Raw genomic sequence first — 21204 nt, 5'->3', positions numbered from 1 at the left:
GGGATGAGCCCCCAAGAACATCTGGCTCATGCCTCCTCTCACAGCTGAGGTCCCGTGGATGTGTGACATGGATTTCACAAGTGAACTTCTCAGGGTTAGGAATCAGGGTTTACTCATCTTTGTATCTTCACAAAAAGGAAGCACTAGTAAAGAATAAATACTCACGAAGAATTGATCTTCTTGATTGGTATCCAAACTGGTATCCATACATTCTGTAGAATATAATATGGTTAGATACATTAAGGACAATATCTCTATTTTTATAGCAGGAAGGGCCAGTGTTTTTCCTTTCTGTTGAAATCCATGAGCCTGCTCCACGCACCATTCCTTAACTTCAGGATTTGAGTTCAGCTGAGGTGGTAGCTATAACCTCAACCACAATTACTTCCACTTAAACTAAAGTAATAATTTTTTTAAACTATGTCATTGTTATTGTAATTTATTTTTAACCATTTTGAACATATATTATCTCACTTCGTCTTCCAACAAGACTCTAACTGGATGAGGGTATCATCCCAATTCCCATGAGGTGAATTCTCAGGGACAGACAGGCCAGGTGACTTGTCCAAGGTCAAAAGCAAGTTAGAGCAAAACTTCAACCAGCTCAGTTTCTTTAAATTGCACCAAACCATCTGCAAAGGTAATGTCATGGCAATCTTGAGGATAACTGCCAATTTAACTAAGATATTAAGTTCTTCTAGTTATTCTATTAGTCTGGTAACATTGAAGAAATGGTAAGGGATAGGTAATATTAGTTGGATGAAAGAATAAATGAAAGAAGTCCAATTGATCAAAATTGCATACACGGTTAATGTGATGGGAAATATTTCTTTTCATGCAGTTTATATCAATACAGTAGAAAGAAATGGGAGTTCTTGACACTAGGAACTCTAGTTTAATTCACTAACTTAGTTAATATAATATTGAGTTTTTCTTTGTTGCTCTGAATCTACTTCTGTTAAACATCGATAACTGCGCTTTCTAGACTTATTTACCATAATTTATGGGGGAAGGTGCCTTGTAGATACAATTATGTACATATTGTAACAAATATATTATCTTGGAAATTCAGTTTTCATCGTTTTGTCTTAACCTCCTAAATTCTCTGAGATACACGTGGTAAAGTTGAACAATGTGGCAAGACATCAGAATCTGCCCCTTTATTTTTTCATCTATTTACAATCCGTGACGCTAATATGATTATCAAATCAAATCAAGGCATTAAAAATAATTACAAAATACAAATTTCCTAGAATATGTTATTACCCTGCATCATGACCTTTGAAAATATTGGACCAATTATTTTACATAACTGTGAGTGAACTCATCCTTAATTAAAAATGAGGTAATTTATTATTCTGAAATAAAGCAGATAAAGAGTAACTTAATTTAAAAATAACCCTAATTGAATCAGAAATAACTTTGCTTGGACTCAAAAACCATTTTGCCAGTATCTAATGGGTGTTATGAAAATAATATCCATATACTATGCTCTTTCATGTAGACCTTCTTTTATATGTTACATAATCAAGATTTTCATGTCGCAGAAATATAAAGAAGTTAAATAGTCTTAAAATATTCTGGAATTCAGGTCTACAATAAAGGCATTGTCAAGCAAGTATTTGAACAAGTCTTCATTCTATTTCTATTTTTTTTCCCTCCAAGAAGGAGGTTATACTTTCTCTTCTGCCTTTGGCCAGAAACAGTTGATTTTGTTTTTACTTTGTTTATATCTTCCATTTTATCTCCTTTGGCTGATTACGTAGTGTATCATTGCCGTTTATTCAATATTTATATATTTGAAGTATATTAGAAAAAAATGACAAATTTGACACCAGTCTAGATGTTTTGATTTTGTCTTCTTGAGGTACCATTGACGTCACAGAGCAATAATATCAGTTTGTATTTGGGTGGCATACTACATAGTGTTTTCAGATTTTTTTTAATTAATCATCACAACCACCCTGCAAGTACTGTTGTTACTCTTATTTTATAGATAAAGAAGATGAGACAGAAGCCAAGAGCACGTAGCTAGTGACAGAGCTCATATTCAAACCCAGTCTTCTGATGAGTCCAGTTCTTTTTGACCACACAGCAGATCCCCATGATGGAACATATAGCTTAGCTGCGTGGGCCAATACAGCTGCTTAATCTTGACTGATTTATCTCTATAAGGTCTCAGGAGCTATACAGTTAACTGCAAATCACAAGCTAATCTCATGTATTGAGAAAAATAGGACTTCTCTTGTTAGGGTTAAAAATGTTCCCCTGGGATTGTTATTTCTCTTAGCCTGGAATATTAAAATAATTTAGCAAATATCATAACATATATTGATACATCATAATTTCTACCATTGTAATTCTACCTCCATTCCCAATTATAGATCATATTATCTCATAATCAAGCAATTTCATCTTAGGAATGGGTGTTTGTCAGAAAAATAAATTCTAATAAAGATTCTTCCCTGGATTTTAGCAAATAATGCAACATGATTCATAGATTTAGACAAATGGTCTCCAGCTCATACTGGATGTAAAGATGAACATAGAAGTTGAATTTTAGAAGGAAAATAACTCAGTTGTATTTTCAAAAGAAAGATAAACCTTTGGAAATATGCACTCTGCAATTTTTGAAAAGATTCTGAATATCATATCTTTTCTTCTGTCAGCTAAAAGTCAAGTACAATATGTAATAAATTTAATCTTCATAAATGAAAATATATTTTTTTCATAATTTGCAAGATAACTGTACATGAAAACCTATTCTTTTGTCAAAAAAAAATAAGGTTGTTTTGAAATTAATGAAGTCATAATTATGCATGTTTTGGTATAGGTCCAACGAATGTTGATTGATTAATTTTGTTTCTTTATATTGCCAAGAAACTATGGCAGACTTTATATAGCGTGGATAAAGGCAGACTTTATATAGCGTGGATAAATGAACTGGTATTATAGTTACATGGAACAATGGATCTAGATTTGGCCTGAACATTTTCTTTGTTATTAGGTTTTTCTGCAACATGAAATACATGATACATATATTATCCTATAGTCCTTTAGGCCCATTCTTATGAAGAACAAGGGTTTCCATCAGCTTGACCGAGGGATGGCTTTACTATGAGGAGAAATAGGATGTTTATTTCAAATATGCTTTGAGAAACTTCAGTCAGGCTTTAGACAACCCTTCCTTCATTGTCTTCCACCATCCATCAGAAAGCCGCATGACTGTATAGCGAACATGAAGTAATCTGGAAAAGATTTTCTTCTGTGTTCACACTGTTTTCTCTACAACTATTAGAATTCCATAAAGAAAAATGTTGGACCCATGTGTCCTTGGTTACCATATTCTTTAGTGAAAGAAAAAGTCTTATATTTGAACTCCAATGAACTTTAGACAGACTGTACATCCATTTGCCTGATTTCCTCCACTTGCACTAGCTGTTATTTGTCATGCTCTTTTGCTCTTCCTTCTTCAAGAGACCTCTAAATTGTTGAAGGCCCAAGACACTGTCTCCAGCCATCTTTTCCTCCCTGTCTACCCTCTCTCTAAGGGAGATCTCATCCTGTCCAATGGTTTTAAAAACACCTTGTAGTTTGACTCTAAAATGTATCTGTGAAACTTGGACCTCTCCCCTAAGCCCAGATTCATCTCTCTGCCTTCAGTTTAGCACAGTGATAATCAAATAGGGCTCCTGAGGTGAATTTTCTGTGGGGGGAATTCAGACTGTGACATTTTATTATAACTTTAGCAGTCATAATAGTAGACCGTACTTCCAGCTGTAGTTGAGAGGTGTAAATTAGCTATTGCACCTAAAAAGGCTTTAATCAGTGTCTGGCCCACAGTAGGCACTAATAAATTGCAGCTATAATTATGACTTATCTCTATTTGGATATAACAAGCGTCTCATGCTTAACATGACAAAAGCAGGACAATTGATTTCTTCTCCTCATACACCCAGGTAGGTTCCCAGCCTGCATCCGAGGCCAAATACCCAGAAGCAATTCTTGATTCCTCTCTTTTCTTCAAATGACTCATCAGATCCATGTGTCAAGAAGTCCTGCCCACTATACTTACAAAAATCTTCTGATATTTCCCCATTTCCTTATCCTTAGCCAGAGACAATTGATGTTTGTCTCCTACAACCCCAGTTAAAGTCACCATGGTTTCCCAGTGTCTCAGCTGGTCTCCTGCCCCCACAGTCTGTCCTCTGAATAGAGTAATCTTTCTAAGCACTAAAGAGATCAAGCTACTCTTCCTGCTTGAAACCTCCCAGCTACTTCCATTGCAACAGCATAAAATGCCTACCAGGGCTTACAGATCTGGCCTGTGTCCTGCTCCCTGACCTCTTTTCCCTCTGTCCTCCCCTATCTTAATGTATGCTGCAGTAACTCTATCCTTATCTCTGTCCTTTGAGCATACCCAACTCCTTTCCATTCCAAGGCCTTTGCTCGCGCAGCTCCCAATGCTTCCCCCATGTCTGTACTGGGCTCTCCCCTCGTTACTCAGGTTGCGACTCAATGTCACCTCCGTGGGAGCTGACTTCGCTGACTACTATGGCTAAAGCCACCTTCTATCCCCTCTCCAAGCCTCAGTCAGTGAATGCCACATGACCTTACTTTATCTTCTTTCTCACATTTATCTGAATAAGACATTAACTTATTGGTTTTCCATGTGTTTACCCTATCTCCCTTACTGGAAAGTTAGCTTCATGAGAGGAGTAGCTTTTCTGGTCTGTTCATCATCGTTTTCACAGTACTAGAACAGTGCCTGACACACAGAGAAGACACCCAGAAAAATGTTTCTGCCAGACTAACTCTGTGCTTGCTAAGATCTTATAATGAGTCTCCTACTCTAACATAAAGCCTAGGGAAATGAACATGTTTGTAGTTATCTGACAAATTGATGTTAGGTGATGAAGGAGAATGAGTCATTCTAAACCATTTAGGAACTCACATTTAGTTTGGGTTGCTATACGTTTTGTTTTACATAGTGTAAATAAAGCCATGCTTTAAATGGAGGATAAAAAGATATGAGGACACTCTTGTAACAAATTGGAGAGCCATTTTCCACTGCAGCTTTAAATTCGCCCTTTGACCAGTGTGAGTCATAGAAAATTTTTATTCTTCATTTTATAATATAGGTAATGAAAGGATATTTTGCAAGAATTTTTTATGTATTTAATAAGACAGACAGCAAAGAAATAATTTTTAAAATATATATATGAAGTAGTAATAAGTGCAATATGAAAAACAGTATAATCTTTTTTTAAAAAAATAAAGTTAAATTGAGTTATTTTAGTTTAAAAACTTCTAGAATCACAGTGCTGTGGAAATTACATAGAGGTGATTTAATCCATTCTTCTGCCTTCAGAGAGGATAAATAGAGATCTGATTTTAGTAAACTTCTATACAAGAGATTCCAGAATCACAGAATCACCCCTATGTATCCATTTCATTAGAGACCCAGTATAATTCAGGAAAGAACACATTTAAATATATTCTAAATATACTATCTTAATTCTCTAAAATACCAATTGACCTGGGTTAGTTGACAGAATAATCAAGCAACCCATAATGTACTTCTCAGAGAAAAGTCAAACCCAAGAAGATCAGCCTACAGTATATATAACTATTTCAAGCAGCTTCCAGAGTATACAAGTGTACACTCCATTTGCTCTCTGACCCTTATGTGTAGTTCTTGAAACTAGAGGATGGAGTGTACAGCTCTGATGATTAGAAGTTGGAGGTACTGCAAGAACCAAAGTCTTTAACGAAAGATTACTTTGTGTTCATTATGTTTTATTTGCTAAGGCAGGAAAATATCCAAATTCACTTTACAATGATTTTCAACATTGGTTGAAATTAGCTTTTTATTTTTTAAAATTTAAAGCTGCGTTAAGGAGAAAATGCAACTTATATTCCATTTCCAAAATAGTCTGATCAATCAAGCTATTACTACTATGTGTGACTTAGAGGTCTTTAAAAATGCTGAAGCTAATTCAGCGGTTTCAGACAATTTTTGTTGTTTTATGGAGGCTGAAGTCAACCTAACATGGTTTGAGTCTTCCTCCTCAGAAGTTACACACACTGTCCTGTGGTCACATTCTCAACTCATTATGTCAAGGAACAAACTTTTAAAAAGGAATATGGCATGGAAAGGATAATATTAAAGCCACTTAAAACAAGGAGCAAGGCCTGACCTGATGCCAACATCAATATTTTATCCTTTTGGTATGTAAAAATATTTGTGCTTCTGAAATCTTAGAAATTTCAAAAACTAGATTGAATTTTTAAACAGACAGTGGAACATCCCAATTTTGAGGGTTTATAAGTTCTTTTTCTTTTTTCTTTTGTTTTCTTTCTTTTGGATTGGTTTTGAGTTTATTTTTTGATGTTTCTATCTTCATTATTTCTAAATTAGAACATAGACATTTTAACTTCGAACACATTCAATAGTGAACAGAATGCAGCTAAGTGACCAAATCAGGCACGCTGATTTCTTTTCCCTTCTTTATACTCCATAACAACAGCTATTTTAACAAAACAATACGGATCCTCATAAAAGTCCTCAATTTGAATGTTCTTTATTCTCAGCCTTCTTCGGAGTGTTATCTTTTATTGAGCCAGACTTGTTAATACACAATTAGTCTTAGAATTTGTTCTTTATACACCTAGGGCAAGGCTTCATCGGCTCAGATCGCTGAGCAAAAAGAACCTACAGACTGGAATTGCCACCTAAGAGAAGACCACATTTTCTCCTCTCCACCACTATTTTCCACATACAAAACAAACAAAGCATCTTTTTAACAAGATAACGATTGTTCACAAAGCCTCAGTTTGATAGTTGAGAGAGGGACTTGTTTTCATATTGCAGTAAAATTCATTTTTGTTCAAAATCATGCTTTCGAATTAGGGTCAACTCAGAAGTAAGTGCCACCTGGGTTATCGTCTGTTGTTTATAAATACTTTCAGCTAAGACTAAGGCATGTGTGTACTGTGTTTCCCGAAAATAAGACCTAACCAGAAAATAAGCCCTAGCATGATTTTTCAGGATGACATCCCCTGAACATAAGCCCTCATGCATCTTTTGGAGCAAAAATTAATATAAGACCCTGTCTTATTTTCGGGGAAACACGGTACTTGCCAGGACCTACAGTATCTGTGCCAGTGCGTTGCCCTTACTGGGTGTTCTGTAAGCCCCTGTGTGGGGACAGAGCCCCAGAGAGCAGTTTCCAGGCTCTCAGCCTCACGGTGGAAGGGTGCTGGTTCGGGTAGTGATGGCCATCAGCTGTGGCTAGTTGGCCATCAGCTGTAACCCTTAAGCCATTGGCCACTAATATAACTGCCGCAGCTGCGCTGGGGAGTAGAGTCGAGGGGAGTCGAGGAGAGTCGTCGGTCGGTTGGCAAAAAAGCGGACAGCCGGTAGTACGTCATGTGCATCCAGCCTCCAGTGAGACTATAGTGGTATGACTCCCCTACCTATGGCTCTATGGTGTTCCTTTCTGGCCTAGCCATATCCTGCATTCTTATTATGTGGGGAGCGGGAGCTGAGACCCCTCAGGCCGCCCCGCATGATAAATGGCTCAGCGAGCAGGGTCCCCTGCGTGACACCCTGTGTTACTGTAGGACCAAGCATCACATTGATGGAGAGGAAATAGCAATAGAAAAACCAAGGTGGCCAATCTGGTAATGACAAAATAATAAAAATTAAATTAAAAGGTTGAGCTTATTTACAACCATCAATCCATATAATTTCCCCGCAAAACCAGTATGAGAGCCTGTTTACTGGGAAGCTGGTATAACAGAAGCCAGCAAACCACTGAAACCTCTATGACCAGAGGAACCGGACACAGAGTGTGTCATAAATGAGTGAGTGAGCTTTCCTCCTGGAGGCTCAGGTATCATGAGGCTCATTTAAGCCTTTTGGGACAGTCTTCACTTCATCTTTTTTTCATTTTCATGTCTATTCTTTATATTTATTTCAACCTAATTTCAAGTGTATGAACATTTTTCAGAGAGGAAACCCTACCTGTCAGGTGGACTTGTTTTCATGCTCATGACACTCTACTTGTGAGAAAAGTCATTTGAATAGTTGTTTTTAGCCATTGTGCCACAGAGAGTTTGGAGAAAAGTTAAACAAGTAAACAAAACAATAATAAAAAGTTGCACAGTGAGGAAAGACAGATGCATGTAATACTAATCTCTGACTAGACGGTCAGCTCATACCCTCCCCCCAAGTGTTATCACACCTGGGATCTGGGACCTGGAAATATGAAGCAGAAGCATCGGACCACATAATAGGAAGATCCCAAGTTAGCAAAAAAGACATGGAGAAAGCTAGCTGGTGACCGGTTTCGATGTGTTGGTCTCAACACTATTACCTGTAATTAATATTGTCTCATAGCTCACAGAATAGTCAACATCCTACTAAATGAGGGTGGCATGGAAAAAGAGGCACACACCCAACACCTATTTAATAAGGTAGACTGTTGTGTTTGGTCAAAAGTTCACAAGAATTGAGCTAAATATCTAATAATCAATTTAAAAACATTTGTGTACATAGTCTGCTAAAACTCCACCTCAGCCAGATTTTGCCAGGTTTTTTTTAGTATCAGATGAGTCTATCAGCCAAAGGCAAAAATCAGTCTTGATTTTAAACACTGTATCATAGAGCAATGTTTTTTTTCTATTCTACTACAAACAAAGCCTGAGCAGTAAATGTGGACTTCACACACCTGTGTATATATCAGTCAATAAACATTACGTACAGCGTGAAAGATATTATACTGGCATAGGGAGGGCAAAAAGAAAGCGAATATATTCACAGCCCCTGTCCTTAGGAATCTTCAAGTTGAATTGGAGAAATAAGACATGGCATTATAAATATATAAGAAGAATATGTAAAGAGATTTTTAAATAATCATACATGTCAGATAAATGATACTTTAGTAGTGGTAACATTTCCTAATCATACAACAAGACGAGAGATTAGGAAAATAACCAAAAGTCAGGCCACCTCCAAAATCAGTAGAATTTTTTTCCTCTAGGCCTCTTAAACTATAGTTTTGATGGGAAAAACCTGGATATAAATAGTGCTGACCATACCTAGGTTGATGTGATGATATTAAACCAGTCTGGGGATGAGTAGGATTCCATTTATCCCACAGGCTGGAGCCAACAACAGGAATGTGTTTTTCTAGGACACAACTCGAGCCTTGAGAAGCCCTTCTAACCAATCCAAGGATACATACCAAGATTGTCCTGTTATGTATGCCTTGACATGAAAAGCAATGAGAAGCTCTGTGAGACTGGTAGATAGTCACAACTCCAGAAAACAATGCTTGTTTGAGGATATTCTGGGAAGTGAAGGGAAAGGAAAAGGTGCTTGCTTGCTTGTCTCCTCATTTAGACTGTGATGAGCCACTCAAAAGCAGGAAACTGATTCTTCATCTTTTCCCCAGGGCTGTGTTGTCTCTCACATAATGTTTGTTTAAAACAAAATTGAATCAATGTCTGGGTCAGTGGTGCAGTAAATACGTGTCTGCTTCCTCCCCTCCCACTCACTTTTCAACTCACTCCAATCCGACTTCCCATGGCCCCCAGGTTTCCACATCTATCCTTGCTGATTTTTTCAGCGACTTCCTTCATGTCCATGTTGCTAGATCAAATGATGGCGTTTTCATTCTCGTCTTACTTGATCTCAGCATCACCCCCTTCTCCAGACTGCCCTTTTCATTTCAAAATGTCTCTTCTTTCAGCTTCTGTGACATCTCGCATTTCAGGTTTTTCTCTTTCTTTTCTCACTGGTCCCGGTCAGTTTGCTCGGCTGGCTCCTTCTCCACTTGGCCCTTAAATACTGGCATCTAGTCCCAGGCCCACTCCTGTCCAATGTCACATTTACACTATGAGGCCTCATCTCTTCAGCTTTAAGTCCGCCAAATTTATATATCAGTGCCAACCTCTTTCCTGACCTCTACACTCCTATACTTTCAAGGTCTCAGGGTTGTCTCTACTTAAGTTTGTCAGAAACTGCATTAAGCTCTGTACACCCAGTGTACTCCGCCTGCGGGCTCCCTACCTCCAGTCCCTCCAGTAGCCCATCTACTCAGCTTCCTATGACAGGAGCTGAGAATCTTCTCTGGCAGCTGCCTCCCCGACTCTCCCACAATCAACCCAGCACCACATGTCTGCCGATTACTCTCCCTCCAAAATGTAAGTTAGGCCTGACCACTTCTCCCCATCTTCACCACTAGACTGCAGCCTAAGCAGCTGTCATTTCTATTTCCTGAACCATTATCTCTTACCTGTTAACACTGTCTGTGGCCCTCTTCTCTCTGATGGGTTCTCCTCAGAGCAGTCAGGGTGATCTCTGAAAACTGGAAATCAGACCACATTACTCATCTACTTAAACCCCATTCTCAGTGCTTAACATAAACTACACGGTCTTCAATAATCTAGTTGCCACTGAATTCTGTAGCATCATCTCATGCCGTCCTTTTCCATCACTCACTAGACTCCAGCCACAGCTTCTGTTTGCAGAACTGGAAGCAAACCAGTGTTCTCCTAGCTCAGCAGTTCGAAATATGATCCCCAAAGCAGCAGCAGTGGCATCACCTGGGAACTTGAAAATATAAATTCTCTAGCCTTACCCGCGACCTACTGACCTACTGAATCTGAAAACTCTGGGAGTCGGACCCAGCAGGTGGTTCTGATGTGCACTCCAGTTTGAGAAAAACTGATCTAGCTAGTCTGAGAAAGGAATGCCTGAAGCCCCACTTTTTCCTTTTTTTATTACTTAGACATAACTGATTTGTCAGGCTCTTTGGGTGGACTCGGTGGAGAAAAGATATTGGAGGCCAGGGGTGCTTGTCCAACTTAATCAGTTGGTTCCTGTCGGGGTAGAGAAAGCATTAGGTGGCTTTTGAGTTGTGGCTGGCAAGATATATTCACAATTATGTGTACTTTTTTTGGTGAGCCCTTGGCTATTCTACTATACCACGTCTGGACACTTAAGTAGAGGTTAGCTGATACAGAACTGTAGTCTAAGTGCAAGCAAGACTTTCTTCAGTAAAAAGCTGAATCCTCTTACTAGCAAACATAACCTCTCAGTTTCTTGAATCATTAGTGAAATTTGCATGTGAATATCTTTTGTTTCCATGCATAGAATAATACTTTAGTTAACAATCCAAAAATATAATATGTTCTTTTGGCTTTAAGTCTTACAAAATGAGAGGTAAATCAAAGATTTGTTTTCTATTCTCTGATTATGTGTGGTTATGTGTGTGTCTGTCTATAGATGCTTTGGGTTTTGTTTTTTTAATAGTCATTTTAGCCCCACTTTAATTAATATATAAAATCTTACTTTTCTAACAACGCTAAAACCTAAATTAACTATTTCTGAGGCTAACAATTTCTTCCCCCAAGCCTGCCTCCTCCCTCCCCGTGAGTCTGCTCTTTGGCCTCCATTAATGCTAGGTCTTTAGAGACCAACAGCAGCTACATTGTTTGAGAATCTAGAAATGAATGTTGGATCTTAAGTCCCTCCACCCTCTAGCTGAGGAGTTGATCTGGAGGTGTGGGGGCGGTGAGGGGTGTCTTGGCAGTTCCTCTTCAGAGTTGTGCACTTTGAACTGTAGATTCCTCTTCTTGAGGCCCAGGTGCTGTGATGTTACTCTCTTCTGGAACCACAGAGACATGAAGCTGGAGACCGTGGCTCCATTTTTATATATGGTATGTCTATTATTCTCCCTGAGAGAACATATAACTTACGATGCATCTCAGGGGAGTCAGCCGAGATAAGCTTATGGTTCTCTTCCTTGTGTTCCATCTTCTTTGCCTTGCCAGACTCTGAAAAAACCTGAGGGATCATCGAGGTAGGGGAAGTACAAAGTTCTTCTGGCTTCAGCTTGTTGGTGTTTTCCTTTTCTCTGGCCTCAGGAATTCTTACTGGCTTCTCTGGTGGCTGTGGATCAAAAGAGATCTCTGAGGAGATCCTAGAACTTGGAGTCCTACCCCAAAGGACACTCTGGGGCTGGGGCGTGAACCTTGCTCTGAGGCTGTAGTGCTGGGGGCTTTGTTCCCTGAGGAGGTCCTGGGGCTAGGAGTGACTCTGGATGGAGAAGGCCTATGAGGAGGTGCTGAGATCGTCTGGAGAGAGGCTCTCTTCTTTGGTTATTCAGGCCATTCATTGGAAGTGTGGGTTTGTTAAACTACTTCTGTAAGAGATGGAGGCTGCTCTGAAGGAATCAGGGTTCTGCCTGGTGATGGAGCTGAGCAAGCAAGGCGGAACTTCCTCCTGGGACTCGCCACCCTCAATGGTAGGAGAGGACCATGCCGGGGTGGGACCATTGCAGGCTGGCAGAGGCTCTTCCTCCTCAGAGGAGTTTGCTTCTGCCTCTTCCTCCTCTATTTCTGTGGGGTTTTTTTTTATGTTTCTTTCTTTAATTTGAAGGGCTCTTCTTTAATCTCAGAGTTGTCTTCTCCCTGGGCTAGATCAGATGCCAGCTCTTCTTCACTTGCTGAGATGGAGTCCCTCTCACTCTTCAGGGCAAATGCAGAGGGACTGGCGGGTGAGGTAAGAGGGCTGGAGACTGTACATGTTCAAACTGGGGAAGACATGACTGAAGAGCGTCTGCTGCTGCTTGACAGGCCCTTCACCACAAAGACTTCGCTGGAATGTTGCTTCTCCAGTTTGCTCATCTCCTCATAGAGACTGTGGTTCAGTTTCCCACCTCCCTGTAGAAGACATCCTTCAAGTTGCAAGTATTTTCTGTAGATGGTCACATAACAGCCAATGTGACTATTATAAAGAACCGGCAGTACCTCTGGGAGTTCCTGGTTCAGATCTTCAAACACGACCTAGGCTTTGTTGAACCCTTCCTCTGCCGTGGCAGTCTTGGCCTCGTCTTTCTTCTTGCCATTCTGCACCGCCGCTAGGTGGTGTCGGGCACTGCCATAGTCCATGAGTTTCCAAGCCCGCTTGGTAATTCTTTCTTTAATTTCTCCAAACTGGGCTACATAATTTTCCATGGTCCTCAAAGCTTGGTCAGCTAGTTTCTCTCATAGTCTTTCCAAAGGAGATCATTATTTCCTACATGGCATGTCACGCTTCATGACCGTCACACTCTCTGCTGTAGATCTGCAGGGTTTCTGACACTTTCTTTGAACTTTTATGCATCACTTTGCACTAGCAAGTCCTTGTCTAGCTTGAGGCCTTCTGCCTGATGATGGTAGAAGTTGTTGGCACTTTGTTCAAACCATTCATCTTTGGTTTTCACAATTTCCCCCAACTTCTGCAGTACCTTCTCCTGGGCTCTGCTAAACCTTTTCTGCACCTGCTTGGCAAAGAGGCTGGCAGTGCCACCCGCCATGCCCTCAGCCATCCTGCCGGCTCTCCAGGGGCAGCGTGCCCTGGCAGGGTGCCTGTGGTTTTCTGGAGGCCCCTGAGGAGCCGAATGTCTTTCTCTCTCTCTTAAATCTCAAGTTCACTTAGACCAGGAATTGTACTTCATAATTTTTCATATTCTCCTTATTGCCTTGCAATACTGTCTTTAGTATATATTGAATGAGTGGTTGATTGAGCCACCTTCTTACTTTAATTTGGAATGAATATAAACCACTGCATGTTTTAAAATGTGATGCAAGAAGACAATCTTTTCCCGTAGCATCCACTATTCCCAGAGAATAGTCAGTTCTGACTTTCGTCCATGAGACTGTCAAAAGTTCTTTTTCTATGAATTCTTGAATCTCTATAGCATTTTCCAAAGAGTTCCAGCCGTTGTTTGTCTTCAAGTGGACTTCAAAAGTCCAATTATTTACTGAGAATTGTTTACAGACATCCTGCTTCATTTATATCTCTACCTTATGATCACACCTCAGAAACCACCCACTCATCAGCCTCTGTTTATAGAGTAAAGTAACATTTATGGCTTTCTGAGGTTTTTTCTGTGTATGTACAAAACTATTGTCCCAGAACATGTTTAAGTGTTTGAGAAGTATTGCAGAAGTATTGTGCAATTTAGTGTGACTATTGGAAGCAAGAAAACGTTTTTTCTATGTATCACATTATCCCTTCTTGCCGTACGTGAAATAATCCAACAGTCTCCTCAAGGGACTGGCTCTGGTCTGAAAGCCAAAAGCTCATTAGCCTCACTCCTACTTTCTTTTAGGGCTTTCAGAGCTCTAAACCAGGGGTGTCCAAACTGCGGCCCGCGGGCCAACTGCGGCCCATGATCCATTGCTAATTGGCCCGCAGCAAATTCCAAAAATATATTTAGTTTACTTAAATAAACCAGGTGAGCAATACGTACTTCACCTCGAGTGAGTGGCCCGGCTGTTTGTGTATTTTACCGCATATGGCCCTTGGTGAAAAACGTTGAAAAAAGTTTGAACACCCCTGGTCTAAACAAACACCCACGACTGACCAGTTTCTGAGATTTCTCTTTTCTTAGTGATTTTTCCAGTTGTTTTATAAAATAATTGCCATAACTTACAGAATTCTAAAACAAAAATGCTGTTATGATCCTTACTCCCTGTGCCTTTGCTATATCTGTTTTCTACATAGTTCATTCATACGCCTATATAATTTCAAGAAACTGAAAACATTTTTGAGCATTTAGTGTTAAAACAACTCAGTCACTTGGGATATCTCATGGTAAATAATCTTTATACAGCATCACTAAAGTACTGCCAAAAGACTATTTGATACCCTAATTGTTGCCTAAAATATATACTCAATGTAAATATATAATATGTGTGTAGCATATAAAATACACAAACATAAATCTTTGAGATTTATCAAGGAAAACACCTTTGTAATTGCATTTTGGTTGGTTTAAAACAAATTCCAAATTCTCAAGTTTAGTCAAGACTCTGTAACAGCTTGATATGTGATTCAGATTCTAATCTATCTATCTATATGTGTATATATATATATATATATATATATATATGTATATTTTTTCCATTTTTCATTTCATAAGTAAAAGAACATGGTTTGGATTTGACTTGGAAGCCAAGAGCTTATTCAGGTTAACACAGAAAAGAAAAAGAAAAAGAAAGCTATTTCCTACTGTTAGAGCTTATTTTAAAGTCACTTTTAAGAAATTCCCTAGAGACATGTCTACTGTATGTTCCTCGATAATATGAGCTATTAAGAATCTTCAGTTTGCTTCCTACGGTGCTTCTGGAGAGTCCTCTTATTAGCGTATTTGAGAGAGAACAACAACAATTTTTAAAATATGCCTAGATCTCTCTCTGACGTAAGACTAAAAAGAAAATCCAGTCTGAATTATCAGACTCAGTGTTCACTGTTCTCAAGTAACAGACTTGTCCCTACTGTGCTCAGTGGCACCTCCAGACAGGTTCTAATTCAGCCACAAAAATGAATGCATTGAGATACATTAGCAGTCTCACATAACTCATAAGTCAGCCTGTGGGATTGATTGACACTAATACCACATTAGGGTATCTTTCTGTATTTTCAAAGTCTCTAAAATACGTTTATAATCAGATAAATAATCAGAAAAATATTTATTTTCAAAGGAAATAACCACCAACTAGTGAAAGGCTTACTTTATGATTCATAGGATTACTGTTAGGATTAAGTAAGATAGATATAAATCCTCAATAACAACAAAGGATTCATTTTGCTGCATTACCTTATCTCTGTGTATATGTCAATATGGCATGAAGACCATATGCCTGACTGTATATGCTCACATCACCTTTTGTTGGAAAGTCTAAGTTCCTTAAGGGTAGAAATAAATTTTTATTATGTTGTATATAGTTCTTATTTTGACTTAAAATGTACAGAGGAGCTCAATAAATATAAATTAATAAATGGTGACCATCAACCCAAGCAGAATTCTTAACTGATGAAAGTGAGTAATAAAGAATAAAGGCCAGCTTTCGGCGGGTTTCCATTAGGTCTGCCACAAAAGAAAATGCTATTTAACTGTAACAGGGGAAATTTGTGTTCTTTATATTAGGGGTAAATTAATGTCTTTGAGCAGGAAATAGTCTTTCAAAGGAGCTCTTAAAAAGCCTAGTTCCCTAGGAAATAAGATGAATTTTAGTTTAGTGACAGTTTTGCAGATGTGTACAAAAGATAGTCCTAAGTTCCCCCATTTAAACATATAGGTAAATGTATTAGTTATTTATTGCTGCATTAAAAAATTACCCCCAAATTTAGCAACTTAAAATAATAATCGACATTTATAAACTCTATGGGTCAGAAATTCAGGAGCGGCTTAATTGGGCGGTTCTAGCTTAGCATCTCTCACGAGGTTTCTGGCATAATTTCTAAAGACGTGACTCGGACTATAGGACCTGCTTCCTGTAGAGCTCATTCACATGGCTGTTGCCATGTGACCACATAGGGCAACAGGAGTGTCTTCATGACATGGGAGCTAGCTTATCCCAGTGGAAGCTGTCCCAAAGAGAGAGCAAGGAGGAAGCTGCGATGCCTTTTATGACACACTGTCAGAAGTCACATATGTCACTTCAGCCATACTCTATTAGGGAGGGGAAGAAGACTCTACCATTTAAAGAGAGGAGTGTCAAAGCATTTGTGGACAGATATTAAAACCATCACATTAAACTCTCTGGGTAATGTCATCTCTATGTAGTAAAGAAACACTACTTTTTAAAACTCATATGGTTTCAGTTTAGCTAAGTTTTTCTGACAGACACTTCCAAGAGAAATGCAGACATTTCAGCACAAATGAAGAATTATTGAAGATTTGGAAATTTAAAGATAAGCTAAAATCTATAACACAGAAAGCTGTGATCTAAAGTGCTTAACCTTTTTAAGACTACTGGACTAGATCTGAGGTTTCTAGATGGCCAGCTTAAATCTTTTGGGGTTTAATTATATGTCAGAATGTCAGTCCTATGTGAAGTCTAAGGTAACAGTCTAAATTCAAGGTAACAGTGCTTGTACTTTAGGTAGGACAAAAAGTTTCTAAACATCTAACTAGAACAGTTAAGATTACATTATTTGTTTATTTTATCAACTGACATGTGGTTGTCTTTCAAAGGCAAAATGATCACTAGCAGTGGGTACCAGTTAAAATAACCAATACCTAATATCTTAACTGTTTTTAATTAACTAATTAAGCATTTAATAAAAGCAATTTTGATTTTTTTCTATTAGAAATTTTGCTCATTAGAAAGGAAAATTTACTATAGTGCTTTAAAAAGGTACATGTTCAAAACTCCAATCTAAATAATTCCTTTGAATAAAAATATTTTTCCGGCCTACTTCAATAAATCTTTAATTTTCTAGTACTCTATGTTCCCAGAGTGGTGAATATGTGGAAAAGTACCATTTTGTAAACGAAATTTTTGACCCAAATACTAAAGAAAAGAGTTGTGGACATTAAAAATAGGCTTACCAGAGAATGTAGCGCATTTATTGAATTCCTGTAAAAGACAGTTAAAATAGGTCACCTCTTTCATCTGAGCCATGTGGATTTGCTATGAGTCATTATAAGGAGAGGCCTTCAAATAACAACCAAGTTTAAATGTCTGTTTCTTTCGTATTAAAAAAAAAAAAGATAGATGATGATAGATAGATAGATAGATAGATAGATAGATAGATGGATAGATAGATAAATGGTAGATAGATTATTTCAGAAAATCTTCCAGTTTTCCTGAGAACTGGATGAATTATCCTCCTGACTCAGGACTCATATATGTTAACTTCCTATTGAAGAAAAAAAAAGGTAGTGGTTAATTGGAAAGGGCCTCATTACAGAAGGAACATCCTTTTTGTTCCTAAAATGTATTTAACTGCTTAGGTATGTCACTTGGGAATCACTTTATAATCTCCAGTTCCTTTATTGACTATGTCCCTGTTTAGCATATAGATTAATAAGTCAAAACATGTATTAGTCTTTCCTGGTCCTATATTTTGCATTTTAAGTAATTAGGATGATATCAGTTTGCGGCTTGGGGATTTTACTATATTGTAATCCTTAAAAGGAAAAAATAAACATTGTTTTCATATTTTTATTTTCAATCATGCTACCAAATATTTTCTTTGGTTAATTATAGAAAGTACATCATTGGTTAATGTGACACCCAATACAAAGGTTTAGTTACCCCAAGAGGAGCCCAAATCTTCTCTTGAATACAGTTTAGCTCTCTGACTTTCGTTTCTCAATCCACCCTTTCCATTCTCAACTTCTGCCTGCCTTTGTAAACACAGGCCTCTTTAAGGTCCTGATTCAAACATCTCCCCTTTCTTCTATACTGTCTCCCCCTTTGGCCCCTCCTGGTGTCTGTAATTCAGGCCTTCCCAACTGTGTTTCCCCCGTGCGAGCCACTGTCTACAGCCCAGATAGATGTGAGTGCCAGCTCTTCAATGATATTGATCAAAAGAGTGCTGAATATGGGCATTTCATACCTGTCGTTTCTCTTAGAACTCTAAATATCGCCTTCTATCCCCCTCTCTTGTCTTCTAACCAGTCTTTAATAAACATTTGTTAAATATATATGTTTTAAAACATTTAGTTAATACTAATAATAAAGTCAAAATTTTATCTAACTTCTAAAGTTAGTTACATGTAAATTTCAGTTAACCATGCTAGGTCTATAAAGTCTTTACTTGTATGGCTAATGCACAAAAACATATTTTTATTAAGAAAGTTTTTATTTTTAAATAATTTTAGATTTACAGAAAATCTGTTAAGATAATACAGAGTTCCCATATAACCCTGATCCAGCTTTTCCACACTATTTTTAAAGATTTTTATTACAAATATAGCTAACATACAAACATTAGTTTCAGGTGTACACCCAAAAACATATACTGAGTTTTCTATAGAAAATTAGTAGTGAAGCAATTCAATCTGGACACTAACGATTTCATACTTAATAGTTAACTAACCTTCCAGATAATGTTTACAAACAAAAATGTGGCTAATTGTTAATGTTATTACTTAATCTTTTTTATATTCAATGATTCTAATCTTTTCGCTATTAACATAAATTGAAACTGTGTCAGTGCTACAAATTTCATCTGGCAGAAGGCTCAGAATTCACTAACCCATTTTGAAATGCTATTTGCTGGGACTAAGATAGACTTCAAAGATACATCAGCGGTTCTTAAGGTTTTTCACTTATTATAATCTATAACTTATATAAGCTTCACACAAAAAGGGGAACAGGAAGAGAAGCAGAATTTTCATGCTCATCATTCATAGAAGAAAGAAAGGAAAGAAAGGAAGAGGTATACCAATCAAGTCTCCAATAGGAAATAGAAGGAACACTTGAAACAGGATTATGAGGAAGGAATAGTTACAAAGGGACTATTTACAAAGGTGTGAGGTAGGAGAAACAAGGGATCGTGCAGCAATAGGGGGTGGGGGGGTTGTTGCTTAGTCACCGTTGAGCTATGATACTCCAAGGCCCCAAAGAGAAAGAAGCAGTTACCAGAACCTAAAGGAGAAGGGTCTGCAAAGTCAGCTCCCTTGAGAAGAGTAATGACTTTGGATGAAAGGACACAACCAGTTCAAGGCAACATCCCCAGGTAGGATCCAGGGAAATAAACACTCCTTCCCCCTTTAAAGGAGGTCTAGAACCAATTCCAATGTGGGAGAGGGTCCCCCACCACCACCAAGCGATTCTCCAGAAACCAGTTGTGTGTCTCACAGCTCAACTCAATTCTGACACTGGCTACCTGGAGATAGCATCAGATCCCACATGTTCAGAGCTCAGTCCTACAAGACTGCCCCCCACCCACCCCCACTTCAGATGCTAATTGGAAGTCCAGGTGTCACCTGTACTTCAGACTGACCAGCTGTAGAATAAATGACCCACCTCTTTGGATTCAATTAGTGTTTACTAGAATGGCTCACAGAACTGAGAAACATTTTACTTACTAGATAACTGGTTTACTATAAAAGAATGTAACTCAGGAAGAGCTAGATGAAAGAGATGCAGCAGGCAAAGTTTGGGGAAAGGGCACAGATCTTCCCATACCTTCTCCCAGCTTGTCACTCTCATCAAATTAACATGGGGTCACCAATCCAAAAGTTCCTGAACCTCCTCCTTCTGGGTTTTTATGGAGGCTTCATTACATAAGCAGATTGATTAAATCATTGGCCCCTGGCAACTGACTCAACCTCCAGCCCCTCTCCTCTCCCCAGAGGTGGGGGTTGGGGGTGTGGGGAAGGATGGGACTGAAAGTTCCAATCCTCTAATCACGTGGTTGGTTCCACTGGCAACCAGCCCCCATGCTTAGGTGCTTTCCAAAAGTCACATCATTAACACAACAAAAGACACCTTTATCACTCTCATCACTTAGGAAACTCCAAAGGTTTTAGGAGCTCTCTGCCAGGAAGGAGAACAAATATATATGTCTTATAAATCACAGTATCACACCCTTATGTCCCCTAGTGGGGCTCCCTATAGGCCCAACCTACCTGGAAGCCAGGGGCATGGGATGCTGTGGACAGAATTACATAACAAGCGTAGATTTTTATACTAACTGATTAATTATGAAACCACTGTAGCAGAAATGCCGCTACTACTTTATATATTCTATGACAGAAGTGTTTGACCTCTGTTTCCCCACATACTTCAATATGCATATTTCACATACACCTAACTCCCTTTTCCTTCATACATCACCAACCTCTGTGTATCCTACAGGCTTCAGCAAGCACCAGAGCAAGATTGGCTGGTACACCAGTGACCAGTAGGACAGCAGTGTCAAACACTTTCGTCACAACCAGAAATCAGGAGTGAGCTGTCCCTAGCCACTTGTGTACTAAGTGCACTTGGTTAAACCAGTGAGCAACCTGCCTGCTGTTCTTGACAGAGAGGTGTTTTTTAGATTACATCTGGAAAGGGTCAAGGAAAGAGGCTGTTTATCACTAGTCGTCTTTCAGACGTAATCATATATTAAAGTGAAAACTGTTCTCGCTTTAATGCATCTCACACACTACTAGACAAGATTATAGGAGCTGGAAAGATAAACCCATCCTGATTTACATTAATACAACTATTCATAATTTTATGTCATCAAAATGTGAACATTCCAAAACTAAGCGTATTTTTACCATACAATCTAGCAATTACATTCTTTGGTATTTACTCAAAGGAGTTGAAAACTTATGTCCACATAAAAAATTGCACACGTGTTTGTAGTAGCTTTTTTCATAATTCAATTGCCAAAATTGACGTGGAAGCAACTAA

The 21204-nt window shown here is 38.5% G+C and overlaps 1 protein-coding gene and 1 pseudogene across 1 annotated transcript in view; one reads left to right on the top strand and one right to left on the bottom strand.

Annotated features, from left to right (window-relative positions):
* Positions 1 to 21204, top strand: part of LOC117021138 (rho GTPase-activating protein 7) — a 177954-nt gene that overhangs the window by 143635 nt on the left and 13115 nt on the right. The gene's annotated exons all lie outside the window — the stretch shown is intronic.
* Positions 11611 to 13382, bottom strand: LOC117021137 (bridging integrator 2-like; annotated as a pseudogene).

Source organism: Rhinolophus ferrumequinum, chromosome 4 (assembly GCF_004115265.2).
Source record: "Rhinolophus ferrumequinum isolate MPI-CBG mRhiFer1 chromosome 4, mRhiFer1_v1.p, whole genome shotgun sequence".
NCBI lineage: Eukaryota > Metazoa > Chordata > Mammalia > Chiroptera > Rhinolophidae > Rhinolophus > Rhinolophus ferrumequinum.
The sequence above is the reverse complement of the archived record's forward strand: the minus strand, read 5'-3'. Positions and strand labels throughout refer to the sequence as shown.